This window comes from Neophocaena asiaeorientalis, unplaced genomic scaffold (genome assembly GCF_003031525.2).
Source record: "Neophocaena asiaeorientalis asiaeorientalis breed wild unplaced genomic scaffold, Neophocaena_asiaeorientalis_V1.1 scaffold85, whole genome shotgun sequence".
Taxonomy (NCBI): domain Eukaryota; kingdom Metazoa; phylum Chordata; class Mammalia; order Artiodactyla; family Phocoenidae; genus Neophocaena; species Neophocaena asiaeorientalis.
The window spans coordinates 1,830,513-1,849,031 of record NW_020174301.1 but is presented as its reverse complement, the minus strand read 5'-3'; the positions used below and the strand labels follow the sequence as shown (position 1 = coordinate 1,849,031).

Sequence of the window (18,519 nt, the reverse complement as noted above, 5' to 3'; positions counted from 1 at the left end):
TGGGAGGGAGACGCAAGAGGAAGGAGATATGGGGATATATGTATATGTATAGCTGATTCACTTTGTTATAAAACAGAAACTAACACACCATTGTAAAGCAATTATACTCCAATAAAGATGTTAAAAAGAAAAAGATATGTTTGCTATACATGCTTATTTCAAGTTAAAGGAATATATACACATTCCAAATTTTTTAGGAATACCAGGCCTCATAATTAATCTGCTATACATAGATATTGATTAGTTTGTTACCAATGAACTCTAAGAACTAGTACTCTAACATGCAAACAACACGGTTTTGGTTTAAAAAAAAGACACGATTGACTTATTTTTCACACTAAAACATATCTGAAGGCAGATAAATCTGCCATTTCATCACGTAGGCATCTGTAATTACTGTTCTAAGACTGAGATCAGGAGAAATTTTTTAACATCTTTATTGGAGTATAATTGCTTTACAATGGTGTGTCAGTTTCTGCTTTATAACAGAGTGAATCAACTATACATATATCCCCATATGTCCTCCCTCTTGCATCTCCCTCCCACCCTCCCTATCCCACCACTCTAGGGGGTCACAAAGCACCGAGCTGATCTCCCTGTGCTATGCGGCTGCTTCCCACTAGCTATCTGTTTTACATTTAGTAGTGTATATATGTTCATGACACTCTCACTTTGTCCCAACTTACCCTTCCCCCTCCCCGTGTGTCCTCAAGTCCATTCTCTATGTCTGCGTCTTTATTCCTGTCCTGCCCCTAGGTTCTTCAGAACCTTTTTTTTTTTTTTAAGATTCCATATATATGTGTCAGCATACGGTATTTGTTTTCCTCTTTCTGACTTACTTCACTATGTATGACAGATTCTAGGTGCATCCACCTCACTACAAATAACTCAATTTTGTTTCTTTTTATGGCTGAGTAATATTCCACCATATATATACGCCACATCTTCTTTATCCATTCATCTGTCAATGGACACTTAGGTTGCTTCCATGTCCTGCTTATTGTAAATAGACCTGCAATGAACATTGTGGTACACAACTCTTTTTGAATTATGGTTTTCTCAGGGTATATGCTCAGTAGTGGGATTGCTGGGTCCTATGGTAGTTCTATTTTTAGTTTTTTAAGGAACCTCCATACTGTTCTCCAAAATGGCTGTATCAATTTACATTCCCACCAACAGTGCAAGAGGGCTCCCTTTGGGAGAAATTTTTAAAATCAGCATTTTCTATAATGAGAGAATTACTTTTATAATCTGAAAAACCCTTTTTTTTTTTTTAAATCTTACCTATTTAAGAAAGGAATAAGTACAATGATATTAGCATCTCTATATTTTAGACCTTGGTTTCAAAATGGCTTAAAAATTATTAATGCTGGAAGGTTCTGGTTGATGAAATCAGTTACCTTTTATTTAGACAATTAGTGATAAAAATCAACTGTTATTTGTAAAAAAAAAAAAACTATCAAAATATATTTTCATAAAAACTATGACCATAAGATTTAACCAAATGTGATTTCAGAATCTCTCTGGAAATATTTTTTAAATAGTGGTTTAGAGTACTTAAGTATTTAACTGTTTAAGAATTTATCTGTTTAGGTAACATAGGTTAGATGTAAGTCCTTCCAGCCATTTATAATCATTTCCCCAACAGTATGACCTTTTTTTAAGATATAAAGTGCACAAATTAATAAGAATGACTAATAAACTAATTACAAAAAAGCATTTAGTTTTTATATAACATAACCTACTGTTAGTTGTCATTTTAGAAAGACGATATGATGCCTCCTGAAACTCAAAGGGAAAACTGACTTTTAAATTCCTCAATATGTACCATTCTAACATCTTACAAGTTTTACAGCCCTTTTCTCCAGAAAACTTCTCCTTTCTCCTACCAACTTCAGATTTAGGGGAAAAAAAATGAACCTCAGAAATAAGTACATAGAGATAATGGACATATATACACTACCAAACGTAAGGTAGATAGCTTAGTGGGAAGCAGTTGCATAGCACAGGGAGATCAGCTCGGTGGTTTGTGACCGCCTGGAGGGGTGGGATAGGGAGGGTGGGAGGGAGATGCAAGAGGGAGGACATATGGGGATATATGTATAGTTGATTCACTTTGTTATAAAGCAGAAACTGACACACCACTGTAAAGCAATTATACCCCAATAAAGATGTTAAAAATTAAAAAAAGATATATATACAAAAATAGTTTGCAAACATTTAGTTTCCTCCAGGACTGAAAATGCCTTATCTGTTTCATTTCAGTATATGAATTACATGCTATAGGAAAGTGAAAATGTCACATGATACGTGTGTGAGATTTTTAAACTGGAGTTACATTTAAAAAATCATTTTCATTCTTGATACAAATATAATCTTCAAGAGAATACTTTCTGCAGAACCTAGCTAATAAAGGAAATGATTATAACTAATGTTTTAAAAGCCCTTTATAATTCAAAAAGAATTTTACATGCATTATTTCATGTACCTCTCCGAACAATCTTGAGGTAGGAACTCCACTTTGCATACAACTAAACAGATTCAGAGAAGGTAGATCACTAATCTCTCCAAAGAGAGATAGCTGCTCACTGGAAGAACCAGGATTAGAACCCAGACCTTCTAAATCCACTACTGTTTGCACAAGTTCAACGCAAGACTTTAATATCTCACAGGAAGACTTTTCTAGGGTTAACAGAGAGAAGCTTACTAAAACACAGACCCCTACTGTTAAAACAAATTTTTAAATACTGCTTTTCAAACACTAAAAATAATACCTAAACTATTACACAAAAGACAGGCAAAGAAAATTATCAGGTAATTGACTACAAATAACTTACCAGGTTTGTTTTTATTAAATATTTATCACAACAACAAGAAAAAGTCCTGTCTGGGTCTTTTGGCAATGATAACACATTCAAGAACTCAGGCACACTTGACAGCAACACAGGTGTTTTAAAAGAGTTTACAGAAAGATAAAGATGTGCTCCCTGTTTTTACTCTCTTCAAAGTAATGACGGTTTCCAGTTACTTAACAATCCTTAAAATTTTTGCCCCAAACTTAAACGTAAAGCAAAAAATCTAAACTCCACATCCTTCATACTAAACCATAAAATTAATTTTCAGTAAGAAAACAAAACTGTAAGTTAGACAAAAGGCTGAAATTAAACATTGTTTTCATTTCTCCAATGTGTTTCACAGAAACATACAATCAGAAGTATTCAATTGCCAAGACATTTACTAAAAGAGTCTGGCTTTCCCACCTCACCTCCCCCCAAAAATCTATTTCCTGAAATATACCTCATAAACCACTTCGACATTTTTTTGGAGTCAAATTTAGGCCATATATTAACTACCACTTGTATTCATTCCAGGGCTACAATCATAGCTAACTAGCCATTTAAAACAAAATCAGCTAAAAGCATTCGACCACAATGATGCAAAAATAAGCAGGAAAGAAAAATATCATTTATTTTTGCACTCCTAGCAACCATGTTTCCTTTCTCATTACTACAACAGAAAAACCAATCAAAATATAACTCAAAGACGCTTGCTGAGATATTACGGAGTTTAATAAACCTGGAATAAAGTAAAGTTAAGGGCATAAATACCAATAATTTACAACACATCTGCAGTGGTCCTTTTTTAAAAAAAAAGTGAAGGGTGGTTCCTAAAAAGCCTTACATTAGCAAGAATGCCAACATTCTAAAATTTAACAGTGAAAATGCAACAAAAACACAGGCGGTGACTTTTTTCTCCCCCAGAGGAAGGTGCATTTTTAATCATTTTAATCATCTGTAGATATCACACAGTTGCTAGCTACGCGGTCAGTTCTCACTAGGGCGTAAGGAGACAGGCGATTTTGACGTCTGCAGTTTTGAAGCTCTTGGAAAAACAAACACCCTCCCCTTGAACACTGCAGCACCAAACTGACAAATGCAGCCTATACAGCAAGCGTTTCACAGAAGGGGGCTCCCTTCCTGCCTTTGTTTTCTCCTGGAAATTTCATTTAAACTAAACAAGCGACCCTTTACCCGACGTGGGGGGGGGCTCTACGAAGTACGCGCAGGGCCCGGGCGGCGGGCACGTGTCCGCCTCCCAGAAGCCACTCCCGCCGCGCAGGCCGGGACTCTCGCAGCACCCATTCAAGGCCGACCCCTGGGGGATGCTGGACCGGGGCGGCCGGAGGGCCGGGTCTGGGAAGACGGGTCGGGGCCCCAAGGAGGCCAGGGGGCGGGGAAGGCGCAAACCTTCCTCACAGGATTTCAGTCAGGCCAGAAACTCGCCTCCAGACGCCCACCCCCAAAGGAAAATGAAAACTCGGCCTTCTGGGGGACGAGGAGCCCCTCGCCGGCGAGCGCCCCGCGCGCCCCTCTAAGCCCGGAAGGGGTCCGGGAGGCGGCGGGCCGGCGCCGCCACGCTCTGGGCCCAGGCCTCCTCAGCCCGGGGCGTTGGGGCCGGCGCGGCTGGGCCTGCCGAGCTCCAACGAGGCAGCGGACCCCTCCCCGCCGGCTCGGACCAGACCTGGCCGCGGCCTCCACGCCCCCTCCCCCTCCCAACGAGCGGCTGCCTCCGAGAAGAGGCAGGGGCTGCGGGAGAGGTCGCAGTCGTCCCAAGCCCGTGAGCCGTGCCGCCGCTACTGACCCCTCAGGCCGCCGCCGCTCGTCCACGTCCCTGGTCCGCCGGCCCCGACACAGCACCTCAGACCCTGCAGCCGCCTCGAAGCGTCTCGGGCCAGTTTCGCTCTGTTTTTGTTTTGTTCTACCCAGTAACACGGAGGCGACAGGTCAGCGTTTATTGGCCGAGGTGAAGAGCTCTTCTGGCCAATCGTGGCGGTAGAGCGGGAGTTGCGGAGGGAATGGGAGGGAAGTGAAACGTGGAAAGCTGGGCAAGGGCGCGGGAGGGCGCATGCGCATCGGGCTCCGGGGCCTGGCTGGAGCGGGAGCAAGAGCCGGGAGGGAAGCTGGAGTGGGGGGAGGCTGGGATGTGCGGCGGGATGGAAGTGTGGGAGAATCGGGCTGCGGACTAGGCTGAAGCCGCTCACCCATTCTCCTCACAGGCCGGTCAGAAACTCGGCGGAAGCAAAGGCTTTGGGCTTCCTGAGGGGCCCTGCCTCAATTTCCCGACACTCCTCAAGGGGATACCCTTAACCTCTACATTTCCTTCTCCCGCTGGCCCCTGCTCTCTCCTTAGCTCCTACTGTGTGCAAACCCCATGCTAAGAAGATTTGCCAATGTGCTCGGTCCTTTGAGGTTGAAATCACTCCCATTTCGTAGATGAGGAAACAGACTCAAAAACTCTTTGAAGTCCCGTTGCTAAGTATGCCTAATCGGGTCCCTGGGGTTCAAACTCACACACGTATATGGAATCTAAAAAAAAAAAAAAAATGGTTCTGAAGAACCTAGGGGCAGGACAGAAATAAAGACGCAGATGTAGAGAATGGACTTGAGGACACTGGGAGAGGGAAGGGTAAGCTGGAACGAAGTGAGAGAGTGGCATGGGCAAATATACACTACCAAATGTAAAATAGATAGCTAGTGGGAAGCAGCCGCATTGCACAGGGAGATCAGCCCCGTGCTTTGTGACCACCTGGGGGGGTGGGATAGGGAGGGTGGGAGGGAGACGCAAGAGGGAGGAGATATGGTGATATATGTATGCATATGGCTGATTCATTTTGTTGCGCAGGTGAAACTAGCACAACATTGTTAAGCAATTATACTCCAATAAAGGTGTTAAAAAAAAAAAACACACATTCCCAGCTCCAAGGTTGAGGTTTTCAACCATGGCTATAATTTCTTCATTGAACCTTTGGCCTCCCGTGGCTGTTCTCTGCATCTTTTCCTCCTGGCTGCGTTCTCTTTGGCTAGTCTTTTCCTCACATTCTCCCTAGTTTCCCTATTCTCTCTGTCGTTTCAGGAGAGGACTTAGCCAGTATCTCTGGCCAGATTTTCTGATTGTCTGATGTGCAACACCTGAATGGTCAATTAGTCTTTCTGGAACCAAAGTGAGTTCCTTCCCCTGGCTTACCCCTTTCTGTCAGTCATCCTGCCTGGGAATCATCTCTAATGCTATTATTTCCCTACACACATGCAACACACATACACACACACACAACAAAAATCTGTTGCTAGCTTCCCATTGCCTGCTTGGAGCATTACCTCAGCCAGGCATTCAAAGCCCCATGGATGGGCTTCCCTGGTGGCGCAGTAGTTGAGAGTCCACCTGCCGATGCAGGGGCCACGGGTTTGTGACCCGGTCCGGGAAGATCCCACATGCCGCGGAGCGGCTGGGACTGTGAGCCATGGCCGCTGAGGCTGTGCGTCCGGAGCCTGTGCTCCACAACGGGAGAGGCCACAACAGTGAGAGGCCCGCATACCACAAAAAGAAAAAAAAAGCCCCATGGTGTGACTTGAAGACTTTCTAGCCATATCTCTCCACACCCCTCCCAGTCTACACACACCCCTCCCAGTCCACACACACCCCGTGACTGCAACCCACTTGGACTACTCACTGTTCCAAATGCTTCCCCACCACTTTGAAACGCCTCTCCTCTTAGCTCTGCTTGATGCAGTCCTATCCATGCCTCATGGGTCTCCCACACAGTCCTCCTTAAGCCTCTTACTTGATATGATCTGCCAGTCTCCTGATTCCTCTATTGGCTTGTTGCACCTCTAGAGGCGCTGATCACATTCTACCTGACATTTTATCTGAGTCCATGTCTCTTCTCCCCCATTAGACTGTCACCTTGTTGACAGCAAGACCTGTGTCTTACTCATCTGTTATTGTTGTAGTGCTTAGGAAGATGTCTTGCACATTTATTGTACCAGTGCAATAAATACAACTTGATCCAGGTTCACAAAGGTTCTCAGCAGTTGATGCTTATCCTCATCTCCTGGCCAGGTGCCTCCTGGCATGGCCAGGTTCTGAATTAGCTTCATGAGTCACTTTTTAAAAGCAAAGCTTCCTGGTCAAATTCAATTTTGTTTTGTTGTTTCTTTCCATCACCTACAACTGTCTCCTTTCCCTTCTCTGTCAGAGCGCCACTATCCTCCACTGATCACTGACTTCTGGCTCCTTTTTTATCCATCCCGTTCTTTCTCCCCGTTTTCCCTTTCTGACTCCTGCTAGATTCTTTCATTTACTCATTTAACACATAACCTATGGCACACACAGGCTGCAATGGGCAGGCACCCCAAGAACGATGAGATAACAAGAGTGGGATAAAATTACCCATTTTTAAAAGCATCTAAAACAACCGCTATCTTTAAGCAAATTACCCCCAAAAGGACCTATTATAAAGTAAAATGTTCACATTCTTTTTACCTATTATCTCAAAGACCACCCATGATGCCTGGCATCCCAGGACCCACCTTAGGGAATGCCCCTCTAGTTGGATGTGGTTGACCAGTTTGGACCAGGCAGTCAGGAAATGAGGTTCTAGTCCTAGCTCCCCTCACTAGCTACCAGAAAGAACTTCAGCCCCTCTCAGGACCTCTGTTTTTTCACTAGTAAAATTCAGAAATTGGCCTCTGTTAGCAGTTCCCAGGGTGTTTTCCAAAGAACCTGAATTTTGTGGAACTTGAATGCATATCATTTTTTAAAAAGGGGGAGAGATTGTTCCATAATTAAATTGACTTGAAAATAAATTGTTTAAACAAAGTTAAAACTGGTTTTCAGTTTTTTGTTTTGTTTTGTTGCCCCAAATCTTCTCAGTATCTTTAATAAGCTGATGTGCCTTGAGAATCTTGAGGGACCAGAGTAGGAAGCTCAGTAGTGTTTCCCCAACTGACTTAAACACAGAACCTAAGTAACAGAATCAGTGTTACTCAGAAACCACTTCGGAAAATACAGATGACAGCCTCTATCACCAATATTCCTGCCAGCTGTTTTGAACACTGGCCACCTGCTCTAAACATTTTAAAAGAATAAAAAAATCAAAAGAATAAGCTGAAAAATGGAAAAGTATCCAAGCGCCAAGAATTTTTGCCCACCAAATCAATCCACAAATATTTGTTGTGTGCCAATTCTGTGAAAAGCACGGAGCTGATCCATGTGTGTTCTTGGCAAAAGGCATTGTGTTCTACCTTAGGGTAGGTGATGCCTGAAGCACAGAGCTGCCCAGGCTTCTGGGCCACAACGTACCTTTTCATTTCACATTATAATTGCTCACAAACTGACTTTTCCATTTCCTAAAACCCTGTGCCTATGGGTTATGTTAATTTAGCTGTCGGATGAGAGAAAAGGAGAGAGCCCTTCCCCCTCTCCAGAATGATGGAATTACTACTTCCATTTCCCTTAAGAATGACCTATTCCAGGAGCTTAGGCCATGAAGGGCCACCGCTGTGGCCCAGGATGAGATAACTATTCAGAGGTGGCAACAGAAGCTCTGTGCTGTGTGTTCAGATAGACATTATGTACCTCGTCTTCCCCAAACCCCTCAGGTTTAAGCACTGTTGATACCTAGAGGTGCACAAAGAGTGTTTAATTTGTTAGGGTGTATGGAGGCAAGGTGAGGGTAGAGGGTGGTTTCCAGTCTGCTTCTTGAGACAAGTTATTGACTGTGTCCCTAGCTAGCTGTGTTGCTTTGGGTGTTTCACTTCCCATCTGGGTTGATCAGATGTCCCTGATTTCTTGCACTGTGGAGTTGGCCCTGCAGGGAGTCTCTAAAGAGCCATTTCACTTCTGACACCCCATGATGCTGGGCAAGGCACTGAGACGGCACCTCTGGGGTCCTAGTAGTGGCGGACAAGAGATGAGAGGGTTTGCTGCTGGTGGCAGGGGAGAATTCTACCAGGTGTGAACAGAGGGACTGTCACTCTCAACCCAGGGGCTTTCTCTGAATGCAAAACTCAGATAATATCACGTCCCTCCATCCCAAAGCCCGGTGTAGGGTTGGGAGTACTAATGAGTTAATGTGGGTAAGTTACTTAGAAATGCACAGATGCTAGGCAAAAGATAAGCACCTCAAATTACTGCTATTGCCTGTGGAACTCTCTAAGCCCTTTTCATTTGTTGGGCAAAACCCCATCTGAGAACATGAGTTTCTTAGCAACCACTGTTTATGCCCGTGAATGAGATCAAGAAGAGGCAAAAAAAAAAAAAGAGGCCACCTCTCTCTGGGGACTGAGGGATGCCTTAGCCCACTTGCTTCCGAAGAACTTTCAGATGCTACCGTCACAACAACTTTATTGCTTGAACTGATATCTCGCCTCCTATTCAGTCAAACCAAGGACTGAATTTTAAGGCACTGAATTCTTCTTTAGCACAAATGGTAAAAGACATGAAGCATGCTCTGAAGAAAGAGAGAGCTGCATAAAGAATTCTAATAATGATGACAGTAGCTGACATTTGTGTTGTTTTAACACTTACTGAGCACTTTCACATATACTTTCACGCCCTCCCTGTGAAGTGGACGAGCAGATAGCACCCTCTCTGCTTTACAGGTGAGGAAAATGAGACTTGAGTAGATCACTGGTAACCATGGGACTTTTATACTAAAAGGAAATTTGGGGATCTCTAGTCCAAACCCTTCATTTTACAAATGGAGAAACAGAGACCCGGAGAAGTTAAATGAGTTGTCCAAAGCGATACAGCTAGTTAGTAGCAGAGCCAGAGTGCAAATGAGTTCCCAGTGTCTCAGCCTTGCACAGGCTAGGGAGCATGTTGACAGGAAGAGTCCAGACCTTCTGGCACTCAGGCCTGGGCTGGACTATCTCTGCCACTCAACTTTGAGTCTCTTGGATAAAAGTTAAATATATGAACCCATTTCTGGTCCCCAGAGCCTCCTGCTATCAGATGAGCCCATTTTAAGGAAGCGGGCTTACTGGAAGTGAGGAAGGAGGGGCCGTAGGGCCTGGGAGGCTTTGTATGATGTTCAGAAGCTGTTGATGGGGGCATTTTCAAGTATCTCTTTCCTAGAGTAAAGAGCATAGAGTAATGTGAAGCACAGCACAAAGAAGTTGATGCAATGTTTAAAAATAGTGTGTACCAAGAAAGGCGAATGAGGTTTTACTTCCCCAATTCAAGTTTTGAGGGCTTTTCTTGGTGCATTCGTCTTTGTGTTCTTCCCCCCACCAAATCACTCCTGCTACCTGAGGGTTTAGAAACAAGCAAAATTAGGGTTGAGAAGCTCCACCAGATCATCTTTTCCCGAAGTCCATAAATTATGACACATCTCCTGCACCTGGCCTGAGTTGTAAGCCTGTGAAAACTCCAGCTCCTCAGAACTGTGCAATCAGGGGACCATTCAGCCCAGTGCTTCCAGCGCTTGCTAAAACTGCCACATCCTGCATTGAATTCATTGTGTTGGGTCTAAGTAGAGAAGAACTCCTCCAGTTGTGTCTCTGGGGCTTTTTCTTTTTCTCTTTTGCATTCTTCTGGGTCCTCAGCTAGGCTTCACACTTCTCAGAGTTCATTCCCTCTTCTCCAGTGAGCCCTGAGTGCACATAAACTGCCATTATGCCCTCGTCCAGTCTGCATCCGAACAGTGCCCGCTTGCCTCCCAAACGAGGCAGTAGAGCCCAAGGAGCCTTGTTATGTGGGATCTTCCCGGACTGGGGCACGAACCCGCGTCCCCTGCCTCGGCAGGCGGACTCTCAACCACTGCGCCACCAGGGAAGCCCTGATGTGGACTTTTTACCCTGGGAAATAAGAGTGAGTGGTCATGGGTGGTGATTAAGAGAGGCTGATCTACAAAGAAACACAACCAGGGAAGGCTGGAGGGGGTGGAGAGTGGGCTTAAGAGGTCAATGCTGGACAGAGGGAGACACACAAAGAAAAGGAAGTTAATGAAGGGAACGAATCAAACCTCTTTTTATTTTGGGAAAAAAAAGAAAGTAGTGTAAAGTAAGAAAAGAAAAGGGCTAAGCCAAGACATATATTTCTTTTTATTATTAAGTGTTTATAATAAAATGAAGTTAGCCCCATGTAAGGTCAGAGACAGAAGAAGATCCTGGGAGATGGCCTAGTGAGACCAACTTGCTCAGAATACAGATGAAAACACTGAGGCCCAGAAAGCGGAAGAGGTCTGGCTCCAGGCAAGGTACAGACAGCCACAGCACCCCTCCTTGCTATGTGCAGCTTTCCTCTCTCAGTATGGTTCTCTGCAGCGTCTTGGCCTTCAGTCCTCACTCTTCCTCCTTTCTTCCCTTCCTCCCTTCTTCCCTCCTTCTTTCCTCCCTTCCTTTCCTTTCTCCATTCCTTCTTTTCTCTTCTCTCTCTTTCCTTCTTCCTTTCTTTCTTCCTCCTTCCCTCCGCCTTTCTTTCCCCCTTCCTTCCTCCCTCCCTCTTTTTCTTTCTTTTTCTTTCTTTCTTTCCTTGCTTTCCTTTCTTTTCCTTTCCTCTCCTTTCCTCTCCATAAAGGGCAGCTTCCACAAAGAAAAACCAGGACTGACATTTTAAAGCAGCCTCAGGAAATCCCCGAACTCTACATTTAACACAGTGTGATTGGCAGCTCTCCAGCACAACTGACAAAGCCAGCATCTCAGTAGGAACTAGCAGGCGACAAAGTACAAGAACCAAGAATTCAAAAGAAAGAAAAAAAAATAACTTCTGAGGGGGCCACTTAAAATCTTACCACCATTTCTTGTGTTGTGTATGTGTATGTGCACGTGTGTGCGTGTTTTATTTTTAGAAAGCTCTCTTTGAGGTCAGTGAATCTAGGTCAGTGATTTATTGATGAGCTTCAAAGGGTACAAGAACCTTCTAAAATTTTATGCAAATTTTATTAGGAATATGTATATTCTGGTCCAAGGAGTCTGTAACTTCTTTTAATAAGACCCCCAAAAGAGTCATAGCCCAGAAAAGATCAAGAACTTCTGGAATACAGCATGCTATTATGTTGAGGCTCATCTTCAGAGTGAATGTTCCACCAAGAAATGCCACTGGCTTCTCCTTGGTACGTCAAACCAGGTGCAGAATCAAAATACCTTCAAAGTAACCACAACAAGGAAACAAATCAAAATCAAATTGGTTGTTGAGATAGCAGTGGTCCTAAAAAGAGCTGGAATGACATTTTGGGACATCCTAATACTCACTCCAGTCAGGTATGACAGCTACCTTCTATTTTGTTGACTTCCATGGGTCAGTTATATAAACTGAACCTACCATGTATCTTAAACAAAGGATATAGCTCCGATATCCACAAATTTATCTTTTAAAAACTCTTGAACTTACTTAAGAGAGAAGACAATATATGTTGTCTCTCAAAATATGCTCCACAGATGTTCCAGCACAAAAGCTAGGATGAAGTAACTTGGAGAAAACTCCTGAGTGTCTCCCCTGTTGTGGGATCACAATAAACAATGGTGCTTTAAAGGTTCTGAGAAATCCTAGCATAAGTAAACTCATTCAGTTTTCCTTAACCCAATGTTTGCTGACCTTGCTTGACCATGGCACTCTTTTTTACATAATGTCTATTCAAATCTTATGAAATACACACTGGAAAGCAATGATACAGTAGAATGTGACCTGAGTTAGAAGGCAAGAGGCCTGGATTACAATCCTAGTTCTGCTACTAATTGGATGTGTGACTTTAGGCCATTTGACTGCCCTAAAGGTGTAGAACTTAAAACATCTCCCAGATTCTTTCTGGGGCTGTGATCTGTACAATATGATGTCTTGGATTCTGCTTATAGCCATTTTCTATGATTATGCATATTTTCATCCAGGAGACTGTATAGTAGTACCTGCTATCCTGATAAGCCACTGTCGCTTAAGAATCCTTCAAAGAGAGAAAGTAAATATCTAAGCACTAGACAGGATGGAACCACACTGCAAAGTGGGGGAGGCTTTATCACTGTGATGAGTGCATGTGAGAAGCTCAAAGCCATAGACCTTAGTAAACAAAAAGGCTACTGACAGGAGGCCATGTACATTTGATGGGGCTGTTTTTTTTGAAACTGCACAACCTCTTTAGAGCCAGCAAGGTTTTACCAAGCATGACCTTAAAATCGAATGCCTCTTTTCAAAGGGCTAAATGTATTCCCACTGGCGTTATTATCCTCTGGGAGAATCCCCTATCTCAGAGAAAAGGAGTGCCGACTCTAGCTCACTTTCAAACGTGTTTGAGTCTGTAACAGCCTGATGGCAAGTTTTCCCAGGGACTACTAGAGGCCTGGGAACACTAAGTACCACCTGTGAAGGTCCTGGGCTCTTGCACAATCAGTGAATTAGCCCAGGGTGACGCACTAAGACTATATACGCTTTCTGCATCCGAGGCAAAGGAAGCTCTATAAAAATTTTGCAAGCATAACATAGGGAAGATGTCATAAAAAGCAGGGGCCCTGGGCTGCAGGGAACAGGGCCAGAGATAAGTTGGGACGTGTTCCACAGAAGGGCTTTCCCCAGCCACCACTGTGGCAGTGTATGTGTCCCTGTATCCAGTAGGGGCCACATGTCCACGCAGGCTATGCTGTGTGGCAGCTTCTTGCTACATATAGGGAATCTTTCAAAAATAAATCTTTCTCTAGAGCCCACAAGTCACAACTACTGAGCCCACTCACCACAACTACTGAAGCCCCCGTGCCTAGAGCCCGTGCTCTGCGACAAGAGAAGCCACCGCAATGAGAAGCCCGTGCACCACAATGAAGAGTAGCCCCTGCCCGCCACAACTAGAGAAAAGCCCGCGTGCAGCAACAATGACCCAACACAGCCAAAGAAATAAAATAAATTAAAAAAAAAAAAGAACAAGGAAGATCTCTATACACTTCAATGGAAGATTCTCTAAGACTGCATTAGGTAAATATTAGTGTTAATATATGACAATTTCTGTTACAAGAAAGAGGGAGAAATATGAATATTTGACTTCTTTATATTTACATAAAGAAAGGATATACAAGAAAAGAATATAACTGTTTACATCTATAAGGGCTAAGGGGAGATGAGGTATACAGGATCCAGGATGGAGGCAAGATTTCTCAGCATATACCTGCTTATATTCCTATCATTTCTGGACATATTAAAAAGTATAACAGGGCTTCCCTGGTGGCGCAGTGGTTGAGAGTCCGCCTGCCGATGCAGGGGAAGCGGGTTCGTGCCCCGGTCCGGGAAGATCCCACATGCCGCAGAGTGGCTAGGCCCGTAAGCCATGGCTGCTGAGCCTGCGCGTCCGGAGCCTGTGCTCCGCAACTGGAGAGACCACAACAGTGAGAGGCCTGCGGACCACAAAAAAAAAAAAAAAAAAAAAAGTATAACAGCCTAGGTTCTGGAATCAGCAGAACTGGGTTCGATCCTGGCTCTTGTGTTTCCTAGTTTTGAGCAAGTTATCTCATCTTCTCTGACCCTCAGTTTCCTCACCTGTAAAATCACCTGGATCATACATTACCTATTGCGTTAGGGCTGTTGTTCAAAAATAATATTTGTAAAGTACTCAGCAGGGTGCCTGACATATTGTAAGTACCTAATTAATAATAATACTTTGATTGATGTTGATATTACTTTTAACTTATTGAATTCTGACTGATCCTTCAGACTCGGGTAAAATGTGAGAAGTTTTGCCCAGGTCAGGGCCTAGTGAAGCGTTTCTTTCTCCATCCCGCCCACAATAGGCCTGTCTGGTCTTATGCTGTTCTCCCAGGCTCAGCTTTTTGTTTTCACACTGGCTTCCCATTAGACTACGGGCTCCTGAGGGGCTAAAACCCTGCTCCTCCATCAGGCACAGAGTAGGGGATCGTCAATAAATGTCTGGCGAAAGAATAAAGGAACTAATACAATTTTGATTTTCTGTACAAGAGCCTGTCTGAGGCTGTCAGTGGGAGTTTCACTTCCTGGTTTGGCCCAGCAGATGCCTGCCTGTCACTCGCTGGGTCTGCAGGGAGTTGCCAGGAGAATAAACTGCAAGAAGCCGCCTTCAATGCTCGTAGCTAAAGCCTGGCTTTGCTGAGAACATTCCAAGGAGGGGAACTGTGGCAATGTGTAGGGGCCTCCAGGAACGGCAGGAAGCCAGAGCTCTCCTGGGAGGCCAGGCACGCTGGATCTGGGCAGAACGTGCAGAAGAACACTCCAGCTGTCCCAGGAACACGCTGACCTGATGGGCTGGGGCAGGGTTGATGTTTCTGTCTCAGCGCAGGGGCCGGGCCCAGCAGCCCCCGAGCTATTCCTGCTCTCACTGAGCCCGCTTCACTGGGGAGAGCACAATTCAGAGGAACAGCTGACAAAACTAAAACCAGAGTGCTGAAGTGCTGCTCAGGAAGTTGCAGGTCTGGGAGCCAGAGCAGAGCACAGGTACTCGGGTGACACACCACAAGAAAGCTGCCTGAAGGTCAGAGCGTATAGCACCTTCACTTGATGTGCATCTGGGTGTTTCTTCTTTTCAAGAGTCAAGTCAACAACACCTACTGTTGTCAGGCAGATCGGGGTCTAGGGCTGGCCTCTGCCACCTACCAGATGGCTGAGCTTAGACAAGTGGCCTCTCTGAGCCTCATTTTCCAGAGCCTTTGGGAGACTTAAGCCAAAAACATATACTAAAGGATTAAGCATTTACATAATAAATATGTTTCCTTCCTTCACTATTGAGCACTATTGAAGGTGAAAGACAAGGTCTCCAGTAAGAAGATGAAATCTTATTCTAGAGATAACACACACACACTACGCACAACATACACATACACCACATACATACACACCACACGCACACACATATACACCACACACACCTATACACACAATGTACATATACTATACACGCCACACGCACACACACCTATACACACCATGTACATATACTATACACACCACACACACACACATACACACCACACACACATATACACACCGTGTGCATATACTATACACATACACACCACACACACATATACACATCGTGTGCATATACTATACACATACACACCATACACACACCCCACACACACCTATACACACCGTGTGCATATACTATACAAATACATACCACACACACATATACACACCGTGTGCCTATACTATACACATACACACCACACACACATATACACATCGTGTGCATATACTATACACATACACACCATACACACACCCCACACACACCTATACACACCGTGTGCATATACTATACAAATACATACCACACACACATATACACACCGTGTGCCTATACTATACACATACACACCACACACACATATACACATCGTGTGCATATACTATACACATACACACCATACACACACCCCACACACACCTATACACACCGTGTGCATATACTATACAAATACATACCACACACACATATACACACCGTGTGCCTATACTATACACATACACACCACACACACATATACACATCGTGTGCATATACTATACACATACACACCATACACACACCCCACACACACCTATACACACCGTGTGCATATACTATACAAATACATACCACACACACATATACACACCGTGTGCCTATACTATACACATACACACCACACACACATATACACATCGTGTGCATATACTATACACATACACACCATACACACACCCCACACACACCTATACACACCGTGTGCATATACTATACAAATACATACCACACACACATATACACACCGTGTGCCTATACTATACACATACACACCACACACACATATACACATCGTGTGCATATACTATACACATACACACCATACACACACCCCACACACACCTATACACACCGTGTGCATATACTATACAAATACATACCACACACACATATACACACCGTGTGCCTATACTATACACATACACACCACACACACATATACACACCGTGTGCATATACTGTACACACACACACCACACACACCTATACACACCATGCACACATACAACAAACATATACATCACACACCACACACATACTCCTGCTAAGTTTAAAACATTCATGAATCAACGACTCCAAATTTCACAGCTCTTCCATTGGCTGCTCCCTAAATGGAAACAGGTCGTCTTTCCCCCCAGCTGTTTCTGGGGCAGAGTTCCTCTAAATGTGGGTCTGTCTACTCATGGTGATTTTGTTTCCTTTTCTCGGTCAACAGTCATGCGACACCACTAACCCAGGTGTTCTCCATAGCTCTGTCTTTTTATTAGTTTATAAACCTGGGAACTGAGGGAATGCTTCCAAAAATTCCTAGACCCCACCATTTATTGAGTGACTACTGTGTGCGTGGGTGTATTCATGGCATCTGATCCTCAACACAGCCAGCGAAACACTTCTGTTATCCCCTTACACAGCAGATAAGAAAACTGAGGCTCAGAAAGATTTTTTAAATTGCCCAAGTCCTTCCAAGCAGTAAGGGGCAGGATTTGAACCTGAGGACCTATAAGCCTGAGCTGCTTCCACTGCCCACTGCAGCCTGGCAACACAAAACCCAGTTGGAGCCCTTGAGGAGTTCCTACTCCACGGCCCTGATACCACCCAGGCTGTTTCCCTCCCAAGTTTCTAACTTGGGTCCCTCTTGGCCCAAGCTCTCTCTTCTCCTCTCTGTCCTCCTCCCTCTAGGAGCAGCAGGCTTTGCCTTCTTGGCGCAGTGCCCTGAAGGCATAAGGCTGGAGGCCTTTACTTCCCTTGCCCCCTTCATCATGGCCAAGGCAAACTTCTCATTGGAAAACACTGCGCCCTCTGGCCAAAGGTTCTGTGTGATGTTCTAATACCTGCCTGATGGGTTTTCTGTGAAAAGACTCATCTGGGGTGGCTGGGCTGCCAGGTCTGGGACAGGCAGAGCTCATAAACAGCTCCTCCAGCCACAAAGCTCAGACTAGACGAGCCAGGTGCTGCCTGCCTCAGTGCCTAAACCCTCCCTGGCCTTGGTCAGCCAGAGCCCCCTTCTGGGAAACCAGCAGGACGGCTGGGTGTACAGGGGCTGAGGCAGGGGGCCCCTTCACAACAGAAAATAGGTTTTGGGCTCAGGCAGACCCAGGTGTCAATCCCAGCTCTACCAACTTCTACCTGTCTGACTTTGGGAAAGTGGCTTCTGCTGGCTGAACCTCAGCTCTCTCAGCTATAAATGAAACAAATAATATCCACGGCCCCTAGCCCTATGCTTGGGTCTCAGTCTCCCTGTCTCTAAAATGCAAGGGAGGGTTGGGCCACATGACCTTGAGGTTTCTGTGTAAAATGCGCTCCATCAGGCTGGGTTGAACGTGTCCTTTCTGCTTGTGGGACAGTGGAGAATTTGATGTCTTGTTGTGTCTCTCAAGGTGAACTCAGCCCTGGGGGAGAGTTTTCAGTTAAATTCAACAGTTCTTACTGAGCACCCCACAGCAATCTGTACCGTTTTAAGGACTCAGGGTACAAAGATAAGCGTAGGCCCTACCCTTCAGGAGCTCATAGACTAGACCAGTAGGAGTGATAAGACCCATAAAAACAAGTATAATATGCAGTGCAAAGTGATAAGTGTACTAGGAGGGGTACAGATAAAAGACTATGAAGGCTGAGAGCAGAAAGAAGGTGATTCTAGGCTGGGAGGGAGATAAAGCTGTGGCTAGTCCAAGAAGGGTCTTGAATGGTAGTTTGCACTTTAGGGGGCCAGACTGTTGGAAGCTGTT

General features: G+C 44.7%; 1 protein-coding gene across 4 annotated transcripts in view; it reads right to left on the bottom strand.

Annotated features, from left to right (window-relative positions):
* The window catches only part of PDCD4 (programmed cell death 4), a 28,840-nt gene extending 23,778 nt beyond the window's left edge, over positions 1–5,062 (bottom strand). For 2 of the 4 annotated variants that reach the window (XM_024756063.1, XM_024756064.1), the window contains exon 1: positions 4,642–5,062. The gene's annotated coding sequence lies outside the window, so the exon portion shown is untranslated. The remainder of the gene's footprint in view (positions 1–4,641) is intronic. The other 2 variants (XM_024756066.1, XM_024756065.1) reach the window with 2 other exon arrangements.
* Between the last annotated feature and the right edge of the window lie 13,457 nt (positions 5,063–18,519).